Genomic DNA, 19,178 nt, shown 5'->3' with positions numbered 1-19,178 from the left:
GGCCGTGGGGATCAGCTGTCGCTCTTTGCTGAACATACATAATCATGACAGTCAGATCCAGCCCAACAAGACAAGCGCAATTCTGCTTCTTTTTGTTGCCATGTGAAGTCGTTTGATACACACACAGTATATTTTATTTCTTTTCATTTATGCAGCAGAATAAAGGTTATTTGAATGTCATTGGCAAAGGATACTGGCGGCACGCAACAAGGGCAGAATGTATGCGTTGTTTGTTTATGGATTGGAGGCATATTTCCAACGGACCTGCTGCAAGCAAACAGCACAGTAGACAAATTTACCTGAAGCCCATCATCATCATCATCATCATCATTTCAACATGCTTTCATCCAAGCTATGAAAATGGTGCAGTTATCCAAAATATTCTGACCACAGAGGATTAGAGGAAGGAAAGATATAATAGACACATTCCCCATGTATGCTCCATCCTGTTAATTCCCTCCAATCATGTAGCTGTGATTACCCGCCATAGTGTTGACATGTTTTATTTGATGCTTCCCCTCATAGCAGCGCATGCAGTGACTTTGCTGAAACTCAACGTCTGGGCAGTTGCCCTGGGCTGCTTTTTGGATGAACTCATGCGTGCATCACTGTCTGTTTGTTTGTGTGTGAGGCCTATTAATATTTCAACACTGCCCAGCGCCAGATGCCTGTACAACAAAGCAGCGCTTCCCTCCGCATGTGTCCCTCTGTATTTAGTTGGCTGTTTTATTGAACAGCACTCTGACACCCTCAACAAGGGGCTAGCAGGAGTAAGAGGCAAGGGGAGGAATACGGAACCCCAAGTCACTGCTAATTCGTCGCAAAGATTGACGAGATTCCTTACAGGGAGTGTGCGCGGCTGCACTCTAGGGGAGGGTGACAACAAAAGGGTTTACAGATGTACAAGCACGATGAAGGGTAGCATGTGTGCGACACGCCTCTCTTTCCCCTTGTCGTCCGGGCCCACCTGAGCTGAAATGCCCCGCGTGTTTGTGCGTGCCAGCAGAGAGAGAGACTCACGCTGTTTGCGCTGAAAGCAGAATGCCGTGTGTCGACAGCATTCGCAAAGCCCCTGGTTAGTCATAGAGCGCCACAAGAGCTGACTAAAATAAATATGTAGCAAATATTTACATGGGCAGAACCATGAAGTAGTGGTTAGTAGAGCTGCTTCACAGTTCTGCGGTTCTGGGTTCAAATTGCGGCTTTGGTCTGCCTGTGTGGAGTTTGTATGTTCTACAAATGTATGGCTATAGAACGATGGATATTTACGTTTTGTCCAACTAAACAAAATGAATTAAAGAATTGTATGTGAGAGAAGTAAAAATTCAAGACATGGATTTTCTTGGCCCCTTTGAGGCTAACAAGGTTCTACTCTTCTGGGAAGACTTCCAATGAGATATTAGTGTGTGTCAGAAGGTCAAAGGTCAAAGATTTAGGACCTGTGACTGCCTGACAACTCACGATCGTAGTTCTCGTTCATCCCAAAGATGTTAAATAGGGCCTAGGACATTATGAGAGGTGCGGCAGAGTGAAAAAAAAAAAAAACAACAAAAAAAAAAAAAACTGCCATGAAGTTCTGTTTGGTGGAAATCAATGTTTGATTTTTATTTTGGTGAGAGAGGAGCCAGAAAACTATGAAATAGGATCCAGAAAATCAGTTAACGGGAGCTGCTATTATTATTATTATTCTTTTGTATGTAAAGAACTGAAGATTCTTAAGGAAAATACCAAAAACTATATTGTGTGCAGTCGGGGTGGGTCAGACCCCTCTGTGCCTGGATTCACAAAGTCCTATTTATATTCACATACATAGGTGGGTAGAGTCGCCAAATATTGTACTCAAGTAAGAGTACTGTTACTTTAGAATAATGTGACTCAAGTAAAAAGTAATCCTCCAAATAATTACTTGAGTAATAGTAAGAAAGTACTCAGTGAAAAAACTACTCAAGTAGTGAGTAATTTGTGAGTAACTTCTGATTTATTTTTTTAACTCAGAAAGTGAACGTCAAATAAAATAAAAATAACTAAATAAAATATGAATGTGTAAATTCAGATATTGCTGAACAATATCACTTCATCTAAAACGTAATACAAAAATCTTAAAATAAAATCTTTCTAAAATAGCAAATGAAGGCAAATTCAGCTGCAAGAAATATTATCATATTATATTGTTTCCACATGTTCAAAAGTACAATATTGTAGGCTCACCAAGCAGATTACAAAAACAGGAACAAGGATGCAGTGGATATAAAAAGAATAAAAAGAAAATAAAATTTGCACAACTCAACTGATTTATTTTTGTATCTTTTTGAGAGGGGAGTTGAAAATAAACAATTGAAATAAACTTTAATGTGATTAACTTAGACTTGACATTGCTGCATCTTTTGGCCAGGTCACCATTGCAAAAGAGATGTTCTGTTTTAACTGGTCTTTTACCTGGTTAAATAAAGCTTAAATAAAATGTATAAAAATACATCTGGTTGCACAAGGATGCACTCCCTCTTATAACTGGCATGTGGCCGTGTTCAGAAGTAACAGATCATATTTAAACTCATGCTCAATGGGAGACCACACACACCGGCCACCACTTCAATTTTTAAGTGAAAAAAATAACTAACACCTGCATAGGGCCTTACATAAACATTATTTGCTTTATCCACTAAAATGACTGAATGAAGAAGCTGTTTACTAACCAGACTTATTTATAGTGTGTGTGTGTGTGTGTGTGTGTGTGAGAGCGAGAGGGAGCGAGAGAGAGAGAGAGAGAGAGAGAGAGAGAGAGAGAGAGAGAGAGAGAGAGAGAGAGAGCTATCAGAATGTACATCTGCAACTTACTGTAAGGTGTTTTCTCAAGTTAGAAGTGGGCTGCAATATCCAAGTTTGGGCAGTGACAAAAGTATGCTGCATGTTAAAACTATTGTTTGTCGTAGTATGTAATGTAAACGCGAGTTGTGCATGGCTGTCACGACTCACTTTGGCCTGCAAAACCCAATAGAAGATTTTGTGTTTGATTGGGGAACTTGAGTCAAACATCACTGTGGTAATCACGGTGGATTGGAACAACGGTGCCCGATGCAGAAGTCTAAAAATAGATCGTGCATGCAATTATTGACAAATAAAAGTACTGAGCGGCATGTACATTATTGTACCAGAGTAAAATTACTGTTTTTTCTTAACATAAATACTCGAGTAAAAGTATAAAGTATGCTTCACTAAACCTACAATGTATCCAGAATGTTACATGAGTAAATGTAACGGAGTAAAAAAAGTAAATTCCTACCCACCTCTGTTTGTTTGTGTGTGTGTGTATATATATATATACATATATATATATATATATATATATATATATGTATATATATATATATATAATTACATCTGTCTTTACATGTGAAATAAGGTTGACTAAGGATAATTCTATTGTGAAATTGTGTTGCAAGCAGTTTTGAAGTACAGCAGGCCCCAGCTGTGATGTTCTCTGAGGGGAGGCTCACTGTCCCGCAAACCCTTAATGCGGTGTATTTAGAATGTTTGTGACAAATAGATTATTATTACTTTTTAATTTAATATATATACAGGCAGGTCTTACAGAAAATATAAGTTGGATGTGCATTGTTTGCTGTGCTGCTTGCAGAGGCATTGTGATGCACCGAAACTCAGGCTCAGTCAGGCTGAAATCACACAGGAGCAAGCTGATTGACTGGCGCTGCTGCCCTTTGAATTTCTAAGTTTCAGCCCATGTCATGTGAACCTCTTCAGTCTGCCCACTTGCACTATAAAGCAGTCGCCACCTTAAAGCCTCGATTTCGTGGTCCGGTGCTGAAGTTTGACACCTCGCTTGTGTACCGAACACTCGACCCCCTCCGACTCTCTTCTCCCCGCGGGGACAGGAGCCTGGGCTCCTTTGGAAATGCACAGGAATATATAAATACTGAATGCTTCAAAACATCCAGTGCAATTACATGCAGAAACCTTTACATAACAACAAAGAGCCTTGTACTATTTCACGAGGGAATTCTCCACTGCCACGCTGTAAAACTTGCTTCCCTCTCTAATTGCTGTATTAGTATGCATTTCTGTAAGACAACCAGAACTCTGCTGTGGGGTTTTGAACAGGATATTTCTACTGGTTTGCACAAAGAAAATCAAAACTTACATCGTACAATTTCCTGCATGGTCTCTTCTTTGCCCAAGGGTGACACGTATATGCGCTTTTATGTGTGCTGTTTTTTTTTTTTTTCATTGCAAAGTGCGTACTTGAGTGCCTCAGTCAGTTGTGGTGGATGCAGACGGGAGGGAAAGAGACGCGAGAGGTCCCATCTCATGCTGCTGCTTAGGGTCAGTGGGTCTTAGGCACGTGGCCAGAACACACATGGCGAGCAGGCTGAATATCTCAGCTGACAGTAATTGTCCCTCTGTGGTCTCCTTAGGAAAACATGTTTCCAGACGACGCAGACGGGCTGCGCTGGCCGGATAGTAATCACGGCTGCCATTTGCTCCGACCAAGGGGGAAGCTCGGCATGTGCCCGCAGCCATGATGCGACTCATTGTTTCCATGTGACCCGACTTCAGCGCCGCACACGTGTTAAAGGATCAACTCATGAGTTTATTATTGCAAAACATTGGAAATCAATCTTTTTTTTGTGCTCTTTGCCTGCAGCCTAGATGCATTGAATCTAAACTGAAATTATGACAAATTTCATGAGTAAGATTGTTGTACGGACCACTGATTTTTTACTTTTTTATATATTTCACAGAAGGTTAATAAATACAACTACATTCAAGTCAAATTTGCTTTATTCACAGAGTACTTAAAAAAAACATCTAAAAAATAAAGTGTTCGCTGTTGTCTTTGCTTTTGTTTTGCAGTACATCATATGTGCAAAAAGCCTGCCATATTTTCAGAAAAAAAAACGTGTAATATGGTAGTATATTACTAGTATAGTATTTTATATATTTTTGCCCCCATTACATTTCCTTGTGAGTACACTGTTGTCTTCTCTAGACCAACAGAAATAATAAAAAAAAAAAGGCTCATTATCTTCCATTATTATTTTTAGTTCTGCAATCACACTGTGTCATGCCAGTAGAAAGTTAAAGTGGTAACCTAATGAACAATTCTCCTTAAATTTGAAAACGGTAATAATGTTATCAATGCCTCATTTCCTGGGCAAGCTAATGTTTTTTTTAGGTGGTATCCCTACCGTTCTACTTGATGGTCCGGAAGATTTCCATCAGTTGAAAGAGAGTGAGCAAGGAGAAGAGAAGTTGAATGGCATCAATGGCCATCTGATACATTCAGGGACATGTGATTGAGACAAATGAGCCTTGTTACGTTAGCTGGGATACTGAAACTCCTGCTAAAAGATCCACAGCTGCGATAAAGCTGAAACTAGAAGCGGTCAACCTTTCCACACAACACCAGTCTTGGAGAGATTTTCCCCAGTCTCACGCACGTCTTCTACCAGGTCCATAGACAACTACATTTATAGAAAAGATAAACTTAGCACATCACCTTTCATTGAAGGTAGTTTGGCTTTCTCTTTCTAATGCGGGCACCAAATGGAAATGCCATTGATTCGTTCCAGCCCCACATTGTGCGCCTCCTGGTGTGCACGCCAGACACACCTTGTTAGCCCACTTATGACGTTTTCCATTGTGTGTTAGCATTAAGCTAGCAGACATTCCTGAGGCAAAGTTTTGTGATTGTTTTAAATACACAACGTATGATTCTATTTTGGATGTTTAGTTTGACAGTAAACTTCAACTGGAGTGGCATTAAACAGCTTGGAGCCTCTTTTTGAAGAATTGTTCACAATCTTCCAAACTGCCGCTTGTTGTGAAGTGAGATGAGTTCGCTGCCACCATCTAGCGTTTGTATCTCAAATGTTTGCTCGTGAGGCACAGCAATTGGCCGAGCGATGACTCGTACCTCGAAAAACGTGAACTCTTGTCAGTGGTAACTGCATTTTGTAGGTTACAAAAAGTGGACCTTTTCTTCCTTTATTAGTTCCTAATGGTGTGATGGTCCAATGTCTCATTACTTTTAACCATATTGTGTACTGAGGCTCATCCTCCATTGAATAAAACATTTGGCATGATATGGCCTTTACCGATGTCTTCAAATGGACATCAATAAGGACCCAACTTCTGCTGACTGCCTGTTCTCTGCTGTGCTAGTAGCCTGTTTTAAAAGGTATTCCTAGACGACAAGGGCGCACGAGGAGTGTCTACTGCCATGGCAAGTTCACAGACTGCTTGCGACGTTCCGGGCGCAATCCCTCTGCACCGCTGTCGTCATAGGCCTACAAACATTGGCCTGCTTTTTTGCCGAACATGGCAGGATGAAGCAGCCATGCGCAAAGCTAAGGTTCCCCTTCCTTGCACGCATTGTTCACAGTGGAAGACCTAAGTGCACGCTGATACCTTTAGGTGAACAATAGCCTTGTCTGACTGCCCTTAAACGCACCGTGCTACACTAATCCCTGGCAAATAAACAAGTACTAAGATTAATGATTGCATAAAGTCATCCCAAAAGCCCTGGAATAATCAGCTCTCCAGCCTGTTTGGCTTCCAGACAGCAGCTCTGGGAGTCAGCTGACAATCAGTGTTTGCCTCTTTGGCTTTGTGCTGCCTCACAATATCGCCGTGAATTGTCCGCTTTTTATTTTACGTCACTAACAGGGAGCTGTCAATACTTTCCACATGAATGTAATTGCGCTGCGCTATAGGCCGCAGAGAGGAGCCATTTCTCAACCAGAAGTGCACCTCTTCACACATCCTTCATTGTGAGGAGTGCACAATAGTACTTTTGACTATACAGTAAAAAGATATGGAGGAGTGTGTGTAAAGTGATAAATCACATCAGAGTGGACAAAACAAGGCTATTAAAATGTCATTACGAGTGTGGACTCTGCTCTACAACAATAACATGAGCTGTGTTGTGATGAGAGGAGATTGGAGAGGCCAAGGCAAGGAGGGTGTGAAAGGGAGGTGGGGGGTGGGGCTGTCCACTTGTCCACTCGGGCAGGGGAGCGTGGGATGTTCAGATGAAGTGGGATGCCCCTCTTCAGGAGGTTGCTCCGCAGCATGAAGGAAGAGGCAGCACCCTGCCTAATGAGGGGTGAAGCGAAGCCCCCTGTGAGGCCCCTTCAGGCACATTCATTAGAAGATGAAAAAGCGTTTCCTGTGGCGGTGCAAGTGCCAGCCTCCGTTCGGACATGTTTAATTTAGGGAAGCAGAAGGAAAACACGAGGCCACACTGACCAGGCCTGCTCTCAGGGGTCACGAGGGGAGTCAACAACAAAGCAGTGAGCTGAACCAACATTACGCATTAGACATCACCTTTGAAGCTTACGCAATCAGATTAGTGAAGGTCAAGTGCACTCTCTTCTCCTCAAACTGCGACTACAAAGAAATGCTTAAGACAAACTATTATGGAGAAAACGTACATCTCAGGTGATCTCAAGTTTCTTTCTCCTTGTGCAAGACATTGCATTTTGTTGCATCTTTACGGCTGTAGGCAAAAATAATAAGATTCATTTAGCCAGTGGTGGTTTGTGGAAGGGAACCAAGGATTATGGTAATGCGGCAGTGAGTGCTGCAAGCCAAATACAGTAACAGAGAAGAGTGCTGCAGTTGGAGCCTTGGGAAGACTCTGAGAGGTTCATTTATAGGATTGTGAAAAATCTCATGCACTGATGCATCTTCAAAATTATATTGCACCAGGTAAACTGTTTGTATAAGGACAAAGGCTCAGACACAGTATAGAGAAGCGCATTAAAGAGTTTCAAAATGCATGTATGCTTATCAAAACGCTAATGAGTCATTGCATTTATTAAGGCTGCCTTGTTAGATATGCACTGTATATGCAATCTCATGTAATTAGCAACTGCTAACCTTTTGGGTGCTAATCCCCCATGAACTGTGCATTTGTACATCAAAGCCAACATTCTCCCATATAGATGGGCACTTGAAATTCCACTCCATCGAAAACCTGCAATTATTTGTATAGCATGAATGCAAAAAGTCTCGTCTTTTATGTTTCCGAGAATCCCCTGGGTTTGTGCTAAAGAATTCTTAATCCACTCCATTGGAATCCAAATATAGTTAGCGACGAAAATGTAGACGCACAGCCAAATGCCAAAGTGGAAAGAGCCTCTCACAGTTTGAAGATTTGATTTCTTTAGTGGTTTAGACGTGAAGTGAGAGGGACAGCTGAGGAGAAAACACAAAGATGCCTCAATAATTCAGCATGGCGCTGTTTACAGTTGCGATCTTGTCTTTTTCGCAGCCTTTTCGCTGGAAGGTAATCAAATGATCAATAGTTGCACGCCTTTGTATAATTCAATCACATGCCCAGGGTTCTGTCAACAGGCTAAATGTTCTGCTGTTTGAAGTCAGCTGCAATTTGCACTCTAACACCCCCCCCCCCCCCAAACACACACACATTCAAGGCCAAGCTAAATCCATTGTGCAAGGAAGGGGAGATTACAGAAAGGGGAAACAAGTGCAGTAGCTTTCCACACACACAAACGCGCAGACACACTCTAACTTGACAACTTTGCAGGGAGGACGCCTGAAGCTTTTATTTTCTTTAATGAGAGACACGAGTCTCACATGTGTCAGGGATGCACAGCATGAGAACAATGTGGTGGGCTTTAATTCCATCAATCTACTGCATTTATCCATGTATCACATCAATAGCTGTCAGATAAGCAGGAAGAGATGATTAATGTCAAGCAGATTGAGTCAAGGCTGAACTGTGCTGGGTGAATATGGAGACTAATAAGTCATTTTACAAGGATGAATGGTGGTTACATGCACTTTGTGACAAATTGAGAGTGTGGGTCTTAAGCAGCCAAAGAATAAAAAAGATTACCTTGTGAGACAACATGACACAAAGACCATCCTTCCTCTACTTGGTCGAGTGAATTGGCAATGAACTAACAATGGCAGTATTTAAAAGACGAATGCTACAACTCAACTATAATGTGATGAGGTCATGGATATAGGTTTACTTACTATCCTGTAACAAGAATCCCACAGTTACACTTCTTTTAATGTCTTAACAGACACTCCACCGTGAGAACTATTGGCTATTGAATGACATGGAAAAGTTGACACCGATAATCCAGCAGGTCTACAAGTATGTGATAAATATACTGTAAACGACTAAGGTTGATCAATGAAAAATTAATATCACTTTTACCCTTATTGAAAACTCTTGATGGCGTATGGAAGACAACAAGGAGTGTGGAGGGAAGAGACATTTTTGTACTTTGTTACAAGTTCTTTCTTGAATTCTGTCATGTTTCTCTCCACAATGCAAGCTTTTATTAAAAACTTAAAGGTAACAACAACTCTCCTGGTCTGCTCTGCAACACTGGGCATGTTAGGGCAACAACGGTGCAACACATCCTATCAAAAGTCAGGAATTGAAAATAAAAGCATGGTTGTACAATAACAGTTTCACCACACTTTCTATTCCCCTTTTATTTTGAAGCACAGACTTTTGACAGGATGTCTTACGCCGACATAGCCCGAGTGAAAACTTGCATTGTGGAATACGTCTTGCCATCAGTTGAAACCTCTTTACAGAAATTACAAAAATGCTTTCAATGAACGCGCGAGATGAACCTCACTCAACAAGAAACAAAGGAAGACTGAGTTCATGAGCACATGACATGGCGCATCGATTCTGGGAAATGAATGGCTGAGTCATGGGTTTATTTGTAAGAAAACCGAGCAGTTGTACAAAAACTGGGTTTAAAATAATGTAAAAAAATGTGTCAAAACCCAAATCATGAAAACTAGGGAATGCGACAACCAAGGTAATCATAAGGGTAAAAACATGAGATGGTAAAAAAGGTGCATCATATTCAAGTATAAATATAAACATTTTGTTTTGGCATCAGCAAACATTGATGCAAAAAAGACAGCTCTTCCTGCCCATATGAGAGGTCCATCCATCCATCCATCCATCCATGCATCCATCTATTCTCTTTTCCGCTTATCCCGTTCAGGGTTGCATGTGATCTTGAGCCTATCCCAACTGACTTCGGCCAAAAGACGGACTACGCCCTGAACTGGTCGCCAGTCAGTCGCAGGGTGCATATAGAGACAGACAACCATTCAGACTCACATTCTAACCGTCACTGAGTGGGACCTGAACCCAGTCAGGCGAATGTACCATTACACCATTAAGTGACTAAATGAGAGGTTGTTACATTAATTGGTCCAGTGTGTCTTGTATCTCAAATTGTGGCTCACAACGCAAAGCAAAAAATGGGCCAAGCGATGGCTTATAACTTGAAAAACTGGGCCACACATACCACTGCACATGCATGAAATGTGGTTGTTTTAGTCAGGATTATGCTAAAATATAAAATACATTTTGGTTCCCTATGACCTTCATTTCCATGAAATTCTGGTAATTCCCATGAAACGTTTCCAACTTGGAAACTGGAATTTTACATTCCTAGTGACCATTCATAATGGCCTTCTGAGGAAAACTGTAACAACAATTTAGCATGTGACCAAAATGAGTTTCATATTTGGGTAACAACATTCAACACAAAATGTTTCCATTATAAAGATAATAATGCTCAATTTAGACTGACGATGCCAGAGGGCTACTACTTTAACAATATGTCTAATATTGTTGCTGCACTGCATCATACTGAGATCTGTTTTGAATACATTGCACCTCTCATGAAGCTAAATGAAGTCACGGATATATGTGCACTTGTAGACCACTGCAAACTACAACCATAATAATAAAAATCATATTGTTAAATTCATAGCTCTGTGACAGTGTCAGTAAAATGCAGAATTATTGTCTTTGAAAAGGCAGATTATGATAAAGTGTGATCTCTCTCATAATAAAAGGCGGCAGGTTTGGCTGTGGTCCTTGCCGCATGAGTGCAATAACGTCAGATTTATTATCAGATCAAAAAACACTTTGAGAGCAGACTTTAAGCAGCAGCAATAACCCAGCGAGCGCCCCAAATTATGATTTATGTGCTTTGCCTGGAGAGAGTGCATGGGACAGTAATGTTCAGTACAGTATATGTATATGGCAGCTATATGGCTTTACAGTTGAAAAGTGGGGAGGCTTGTAGAGGGAATGCATGCGGTGTGAAATTGCTTCATCTGTTTACAATTCCATTTGGAGTTTATGAGAAAGACATGCTGATGTATCGCCCCGCTGTAACGGCATGGCGGGAGCATCCATACAAAGATTCATCTCTCACTTAGACGCCAAATGATACGTCTAATTTGCTGCGAGCACCGTTATTTTTAACCTCGCGAGCTGTCAAACAATGGGGCTTGACTGTCGGCGCTGGCGCGTGTGAAAAGGTTGCCAACTCTCTTCAATTCATGTTTCTCTTTGAATGAATTGTAAAATGCACACTCACTGACTGACTGATTGATATGACTGTTCTTCTTTTATCAAAAGCGGAGGAGTGAGTTAAGATGCTCACAACTGCATGATGTCTTGAAAACAGCTGAGAGAGGGATGGCTTTGTTGCAGTGCTTATTACAGATGGGCATAGTGAGCAATCGTTTCCTCAACGTGAATTGTGTGAAACTGATTTACAACGTAGAATTGCATTTGATGCAGGCTGTCTTCTGTTTTTAGCCACGTGAACCCATAACACAGTGATTATCAAGGGAACGCCTACCACCTGCTCCCTCTAGTGGTACACGAAGAATCACTGCCTATGTACATTTCAGTTGTATTTAACTTTTTAATACAATACATTTGCATTTAAGTCTTTGGTTTAAATTTCTATTTAGGTAAATATTTTATTTAACTTTTGTTTGCAATAAATTTGAATTGAATCATTATTTACTGCTAATTACAGTTTTTGTTTTTATTTTATGGTTACCCATATTGAAGCACAGTGTCAACGTTCAACTGTGTATACTGTTAGAATGGCTTGCAAAAATTAACACTTGGGCTTACTACTACTGAATTTTAATGTCGTCATGATGGTGGCACTTGGAGTGCTAAATATTGTTTTAGGTGGTACTTGGTGGAAAAAGTTTGAGAACCGCTGTCCTCATACATTTGACGCTATAATAAATAATAATATGGCAAAATAAATATGGCAAAGTATTGCAATTTTGTAGAAAATAAAACATTATCATGGTACCATTTAACAGGTCAACTAACAATGAAAAATAAGTAATATTGTGCTCAATCTTTAGTGCAAATTCTTGCTAGACTGTGTTGTCTTGTTAAGTGCACTTCAGTGCGAGCATGTACAAATCTGCCATATTGCCTCCCCTTTACATTATTCATTGCACATTTAAAATGGTGAGTCACTGGCTTAAAAAAACAGTTTTGTCTTGGAAGCTCTTATTCAATTTAGACATTTCTTTCTTTATGACGGCTCATCTAACAATATTTCACCCTGCTACTTTTTAACACTAGCACAGGAAGGAAGGAGGAGTACTATTGTTGATTTATCAAATTGGGCCATTATTGCCATTGGAGACACTGCAGCCTGGCATTATTTCAATGGACACTAATAAATTCTCAGGCCCATCGTTGTCCTATAAAGGTGTAAATCTTAGCACCTTTGTTGTTAAAGAACATCAGCTAAATCTAATCAAAAGTCTGCAGAAAGGTGACTGGAATAGACTTGTGTGACTCTTACAATATCGTATGGAAAATTATATAATCATCCATCCCTCCATTTTCGATTTGGGCAAGAACCAGACTGTTCGCCAGTCAATCGCAATGCATAAATGACCATTCAGACCCAAACCAATAAGAAATTGAGAGGCTTCCATTAATCTAACATTCATGATTTTGGGATGCAGGAGGAAGCCGGAGTTCCTGTAGAAACCCCACACATACATGGGAAGAATATGCAAATTCCACACAGGAGCCCACATTCGAAATACTGTGAGGCAGACATGCTTACCACTAGTCCACTCTCCTTGCCTGGAATATAACCAGCATAATTAATTAGTGACAAGAGTAAAAGGCAGTGTTAGCAAACTGTCCCCTGATCTAATTCATCTAGTGTAAACAGTGCTCCAGTGAACGAGTACATTTCCACTGTCCTAATAACCAGCTGACCTCTGATGTTTGCTAACTCCTGCTTTACACTCTGTTACATAAGACAAGCGCGCGCGTGTGTGTGCGTGTTTGTGTGTGTGGAGACATGCAGGGACTGAGCTGTGCTCACTTTGCCGGGCCCCAGCAGAGGCAGCTGCCTTTGTGTATTCAGCGGGCGAAATGACACTTCACATGCACCGAGGGTGACTTCAGTGTTACAATAATTCAAGAAACAAACGGCACTCGTGGCGCGGACCCCATGCAGCTGCTCTCCACAGCTCCACAGCTTCTATTATAGAACGGCTCCTGACCTCGCTGTTCAACTATAATCTGCTGTTGTTATTGTTATCTCCCTGCAAGGTGCTGCTGCTGTGAATAAAACACCACTTTCAGAATACAAAGAAAATGGGGACTATCTACCATGTCGATGTTGTAGGTATTAGGTGTAAAAACGCATACAGGGCCTCATTCAAAGAACGCTTCATGCTCAGACGAAACAATGTGATAAGCTCTGAAAAAGGTAAAGCATGTTTTCCCAGTGTACGCTTATCATAATCATAACATAATAGCGGAGTACCTAGTACCCCAGCAGCCAAAATATACTCTCAAAACGTTCTAATGTGATTTCTGGAATATTTTACTTTATCTTCAAATAGCGGCGTTACAGAATTGCACAGAAAAACAAAAGATTTGATCATTATGAAAATTCAGAACGCATTAGCTTGTAGATAAGTCACTAAATCAATGCTTTCTATTATAAAATACCCCACTCACAAAAATTTAGGGATACTTGGCTTTTGTGTGTATTTTCAGGATGAACTTAAAAAGCACTATAACTTTTATATGTGAACTTAATTTGACCTAAGTTTATAGCGCATTATAGGTTCATCCTGAAAATTTCCATCAAACCCCAATATCCCTAACTTTTTGTGAGTAGTGTAAGTTTTTAGTAAAAAAGGAAAAACAGCACCAATCAGTAACCCCTCCCCGTAATAAAGAGGACCTGGTCTCCCACTTCCTGCTGCTGTTAAACCTCCACATTATCCTGAGAGCGATAAGATCGACGCACTTTTAGAGCTGCATGACGGGTGAATGATAGGTCACTATTTTGGCTCAAGAGCTCCGAGGCCGTAAGATCCACCACAACATTATCCTGCGTGATGTCGATCGATGTCTTGGCCTCGGGACGAAACACCAACATTAAAACAAACCAGAGTACCAGGAAGAATGATTCCCTTGTTCTGTCCTTTTGACACACTGGATCCATTTCTCTCCATGTTGACTTGGCATAAACGTCACGTCGCCTTTACTAAAGAGCAAACAGCTTGGGGAATTTTCTCAAAAACCCATTGCAATTCTCCTCCACGCTAGTTAAATTACAAAAGAGGTCAGAGCAGGGGGAGCGCAGAGCATAACGACCAATCGACGGGCAGGCAATTCTCCCCGCTTGTTTGTCAACATAGCGGCTTGCGTAATTGGTATAATTGTCAGGCTGGAGCTCGGAACAAAACGGGGGCGTCCCTTTTTGGCGAGCACAGGCCATGTCATTTAACGGACATGTTTCTGGAGGCGCTCCCGGGGACACAAGCATGTTGCTGCGACAGCTCGCCTGATAAAATGGCCGCTTTTTATCTCTGCTGTGCATATGAAAGGCTTATACTTTCTCCATGACAGATTCTAGGCCTCATCACTGTGGGATTTGGTTCCATACACCACAAGAGGAGTTGAGAGGAAAACAATGCAATACATGTGCAGCCACATTTGAAACACTGTCAAATAATGTGAATGCATGTTTGCATCTTTGTGTTTATTGCGTGTGTAGTGGGCTAGCACTGGGTGGGGCATGAGGCTAGATGCGCTCGGCTCCAAATTCTGAAAGGATTTGAATTTCAAGAGATAAATAATTTCCAAGAAGGAAATCAAGCCAAGTGCAGAGCTCTGCAAAAATGGAACCTTTGAGATTTGTTTGTCTGTCTGTATGTTAGCATGACTTAGCTACTTCCTGGTTCACGGAGAACGGCATAGGACAAAGGAACAGTCCGTTTTGGATGTAGTGGTGTCGTGTAGATGATTCTGTGACATATACGGCTTGAAATAAATTGCAGAGCATTGCCTTTGTTTGTTTTTCTGTCCATTTGTTAGTAAGATGGCTGCTCTTTGGAGCATCGCACAAGATGCTACGAAACGTTAAACAGGTCCGTACCATTTGTTTTCTGCTGCGTGAGGAATAAGTCGAAGACTATTTAAAATTTGAACTAAACTCGCCCTGCTCCTCGTCTCCGACCTCTCTCTTATATAAGTATTTCATAATTTTTCAAAATGACTTGCCCTGAGTAATCCTATGAATGCATTTGTTTAACAATATTGCCGACTACGAATGAGAAGTTTTTCTACCTATCCATCCATCCATTTTCTGTAACGCTTATCCTCATTAGGGTTGCGGGCGTGCTGCAGTCTATCCCAGCTAACATCGGGCGAGAGGCGGGGTACATCCTGAACTGGTAGCAAGCCAATCGCAGGGCACATATAAACAAACAACCATTCGCACTCACATTCACACCAATGGGCAATTTAGAGTCTTCAAACAACCTACGATGCATGTTCTTGGGATGTGGGAGGAAACCGGAGTACCTGGAGAAAACCCACGCAGGCACGGGGAGAACATGCAAACTCCACACAGGCGGGACCGGGGATTGAACCCCAGTCCTCAGAACTGTGAGGCAGATGTGCTAACCAGTCTCCCACCATTTTTACCCTTTATAAAATTTTGCCAAAGCTACATTACTGGTTGCATTTATGACAAATCAAATTTTGTGGTCTCTGTTGTGCGTTGGGCAAGTTCAAGGCTTCAACATCCTGAAATACAATGGTCTCTCCATGGATGCATGCAACATCAACTGACTGTCTCGACTCAGTCTGTTATCAAGACAACACAACAGGAAAAATGTCGCAGGTTTGATGTCACAAGTTACCTGGCGGGGAGGCCCAATACCCTGTCTTTTCCTGGCTACTGGCACCGCATGCAATGCCAAAGTGTCCATGTAAATTCCAAAGTGAACTTGAACACACCATGTGTTCAGATGGCTACTGTTGAATAGAAATGCCTTTCTCATCCATTTTCTATACCGCTTGTCCTCATTAGGGGGGTGGGGGAGCTGGGGCCTATCCAAGCAAAATTGAGCGAAAGGCAGGATCTACCCTGGATTGGTCGCCAGTCAATCGTGGGGCCCATATAGACAAACAATCATTTACACTAACATTTACACCTGTGGACAATTCAGAGCTTTCGATGAACGTGCAGGTTTTTGGAATGTGAAAGGAAGCCGGAGTACCCGTAGAAAACCCATACAAGCACAGGGAGAATACGGAAATTCCACACAGGAGGGCCTGAACTGAGATTTGAAACAAGAACTTCTCAACTGTGAGGCAGACATGGCAACCACTCCTCTACTGTGGCTGCGCGGACGTTTTTTTTCCTGCACATTTATTGACTGCACAGCGACTCATTGCGCAACCTTCAATTATCTTAACAATCTCTAGTGACTACTTGATATGATAATGATATACTATCTGTAATGACTGTGATGAAGTCGAGTTGGATATGCTGAGAAAGAAACACAATAATTTGTTTTATCACTGCCGGGTGGCAACACCATTAATCTGACAGCCCCCATAAAGCGCTTTGTGTGGTGTTCTCTGATTGCTCTTTTACCACTAAAATAAACAACTTGGCTCCTTTCAGTTACGCCGCTGTAATTTGCTCCAACAGCAGAGGCATTTATCTATAAATTTATTTTCAATTTGAGGTAAGCTGCCGTCATGAAAGCTAAATCACTACCAGGGAGAAGATTATTCTAATTACTAACCAGCTGTCGCGCATGCTGCATGTGTCACAACACGCTGCAATCAGTAATCAGTTTCACACAATCATTTTAGCACACATTTACATCTTGAGACTTGAAATTGTCTTCATTTGTATGGTAATGTTGTAAAATGAAAAGGAGCATATGCTCCAACGGGGCGTGACAGAATCGAGAAACATACATTTTATGGTCAATTTGTGATGCAATCTAAAAAAACTGAGTGTTAGCTGCTGCTGGGAGCAGACTGATGTTATTTCAGTCTCCTAAAGGATGCGCTTGGCCAGCCGACAGCACGGGAATGCGACTAACACACTTTTAATTTCAAATGGACGTACAGGGAGAAGGTGGAGGAGGGGTGTCCGATAGTATGCTGCATTAAACAAGGCAAAGTAGACAAACGCTCTCATGTGAAAGCCCATCTTGTTAAAGCATTGGCTGAATTAGACCATAATGCTGGCATTGCTTGCTCCCCGGGGTTTTCTTTGCCATTTGTACTGTTAGAGCTGCAATCCCCCTGACAGCCCTGTTTATGACTGCTCTGTCATCAGCGGGCCCGAGCCGAGCCTTCATTAGAGATTAAAGTGACGGACGCAAAGTCCAAAGTGATCACCGCCTCCCACACCCGGGCGAGGCGAGACACTCAGTGGGCTTAAGAACATGAACATCTATAGAGGAGACCAAGCGCCTGCACATATTACGAATGTTGCAAAGAGATGTTCATACGGGGGGTTGATTCACACTCATGCTACAGAGGAGCCTCTAAGGTCAAACAATCTGGTTCAGGACGCTGGTTGACGTACCAATTTCCACACAATTCTTTCCTGTTGTAAGTAAAAGTAATGGTTGCCATCATAAAACCTTTTAATGGTGCAGGGAATGTAAAAACACAACATTTAAAGTCATAGAATCATGTCGCGAATGCAGCTCTCGTATATCCAGCATAAAAACAAGTTGACCACTATTAATAGTAAAATATTTTTTTATATGCTACCTTACCTTAACGGCGGAGACTAAGGGCCTTACTAAAGGTGTGGTTGATGTCTCATGCAAACAGATGTGGAAGCTTATCTACTAATCGGGCGCACCCAGGATAGTGTCTGCCGAACGTGCAAAGTTGCACCACAGTTCATTTTGCATGTTCTGGGACGACTTTATGCAAATAGATTAATTTAGCATGCTTAATGTGATTTAACAAACCTGAGCCGAATCGCGATGACTGCGTACCGCAGGCAACATGACAGGAGGGGAGGAGAACTTTTTCCGCTTGTGTAAACCTTTTTGAAATGTCACAAACAAAAATTATCACAATTCAGCAATGCCCTTTTTGATCTAAGAGCGGACTTCTTCGCCAGTCACAAGAAGGAGTCATGCCATATCACCTATGACAAAGCTCCTTTCAACTCTGCATTTGTGTGCGTCTGGGTCATTTAAGAGCACAGTGGAAATTGTTGCTAACCTCTCCGAGAGCAATTTTACGGGTGTGCTCCCCCAAATTTAGAACGCAGTGTTAAGCAGGATGGGCAGATACGTCCAATTACTACACTTGGGGTGAGTTAAATCAGACAAAACATGGCTTTTATGCCCTTGTTGGCTTCAGCTTTCCTCAAATTATGGGAGCGATATATAATTTTCTGCTGGAACGCAGTTGTGAGTTTGTTTGTCTTCTGTTATCGCTTCCAATTGCATCACTTCAAACTTTATTTTGTGCTTGCGGTGCTCTACCAAACCATCCATAACGAAAACCATAAGTGATGCCTAAAGCACAAACCCTCTTTTAAATCCAGCAGTCTCCACCACTTTTACACCTGTTGCCAACAGCGCTCGCAATCAGTGAGAGTGAATGAACATGTAATTTAGCACCCACTATTTAGGATCTTGGTAAATCATGAACTGAATCTTTTGAAAGTACATTGTTGTTGTTGTGGTTGTTCTTCTTCTTCTAACACCCCTTGTCGAGGCTGAGTAAAATGTGCAGAGAGAATATTTTGATGGTAGGTGAATTGAGGTCTTGTATGCATTGCATCTAGCTTTTAAGTTTCCATTTGTACATTGATATGTAGCAGAAACTGTACGTTATTTAAGCAAATAACGAGCGATGTCTGTGCAGCATCATTTAAATGCTCACTGTAGCTATCATCATGATTTCCACTGACCTCAGAGGTTAGGCTCAGAGGAGCTCTTCGCCTTTCGTGGTGAAGCTTAGCCATCTGCTAATCCACAGCTGGTGGACTTTAATACTG

The 19,178-nt window shown here is 41.6% G+C and overlaps 1 protein-coding gene across 1 annotated transcript in view; it reads right to left on the bottom strand.

The window, feature by feature from the left end:
- Nucleotides 1-19,178, bottom strand: part of LOC133478394 (nuclear receptor ROR-alpha A) — a 62,708-nt gene that overhangs the window by 28,753 nt on the left and 14,777 nt on the right. The window lies entirely within an intron of this gene.

This window comes from Phyllopteryx taeniolatus, chromosome 5, assembly GCF_024500385.1.
Source record: "Phyllopteryx taeniolatus isolate TA_2022b chromosome 5, UOR_Ptae_1.2, whole genome shotgun sequence".
In the NCBI taxonomy this organism is placed as follows: domain Eukaryota; kingdom Metazoa; phylum Chordata; class Actinopteri; order Syngnathiformes; family Syngnathidae; genus Phyllopteryx; species Phyllopteryx taeniolatus.
Note: the sequence above shows the minus strand (reverse complement) of the source record. Positions and strands in the feature narration are given on the sequence as shown.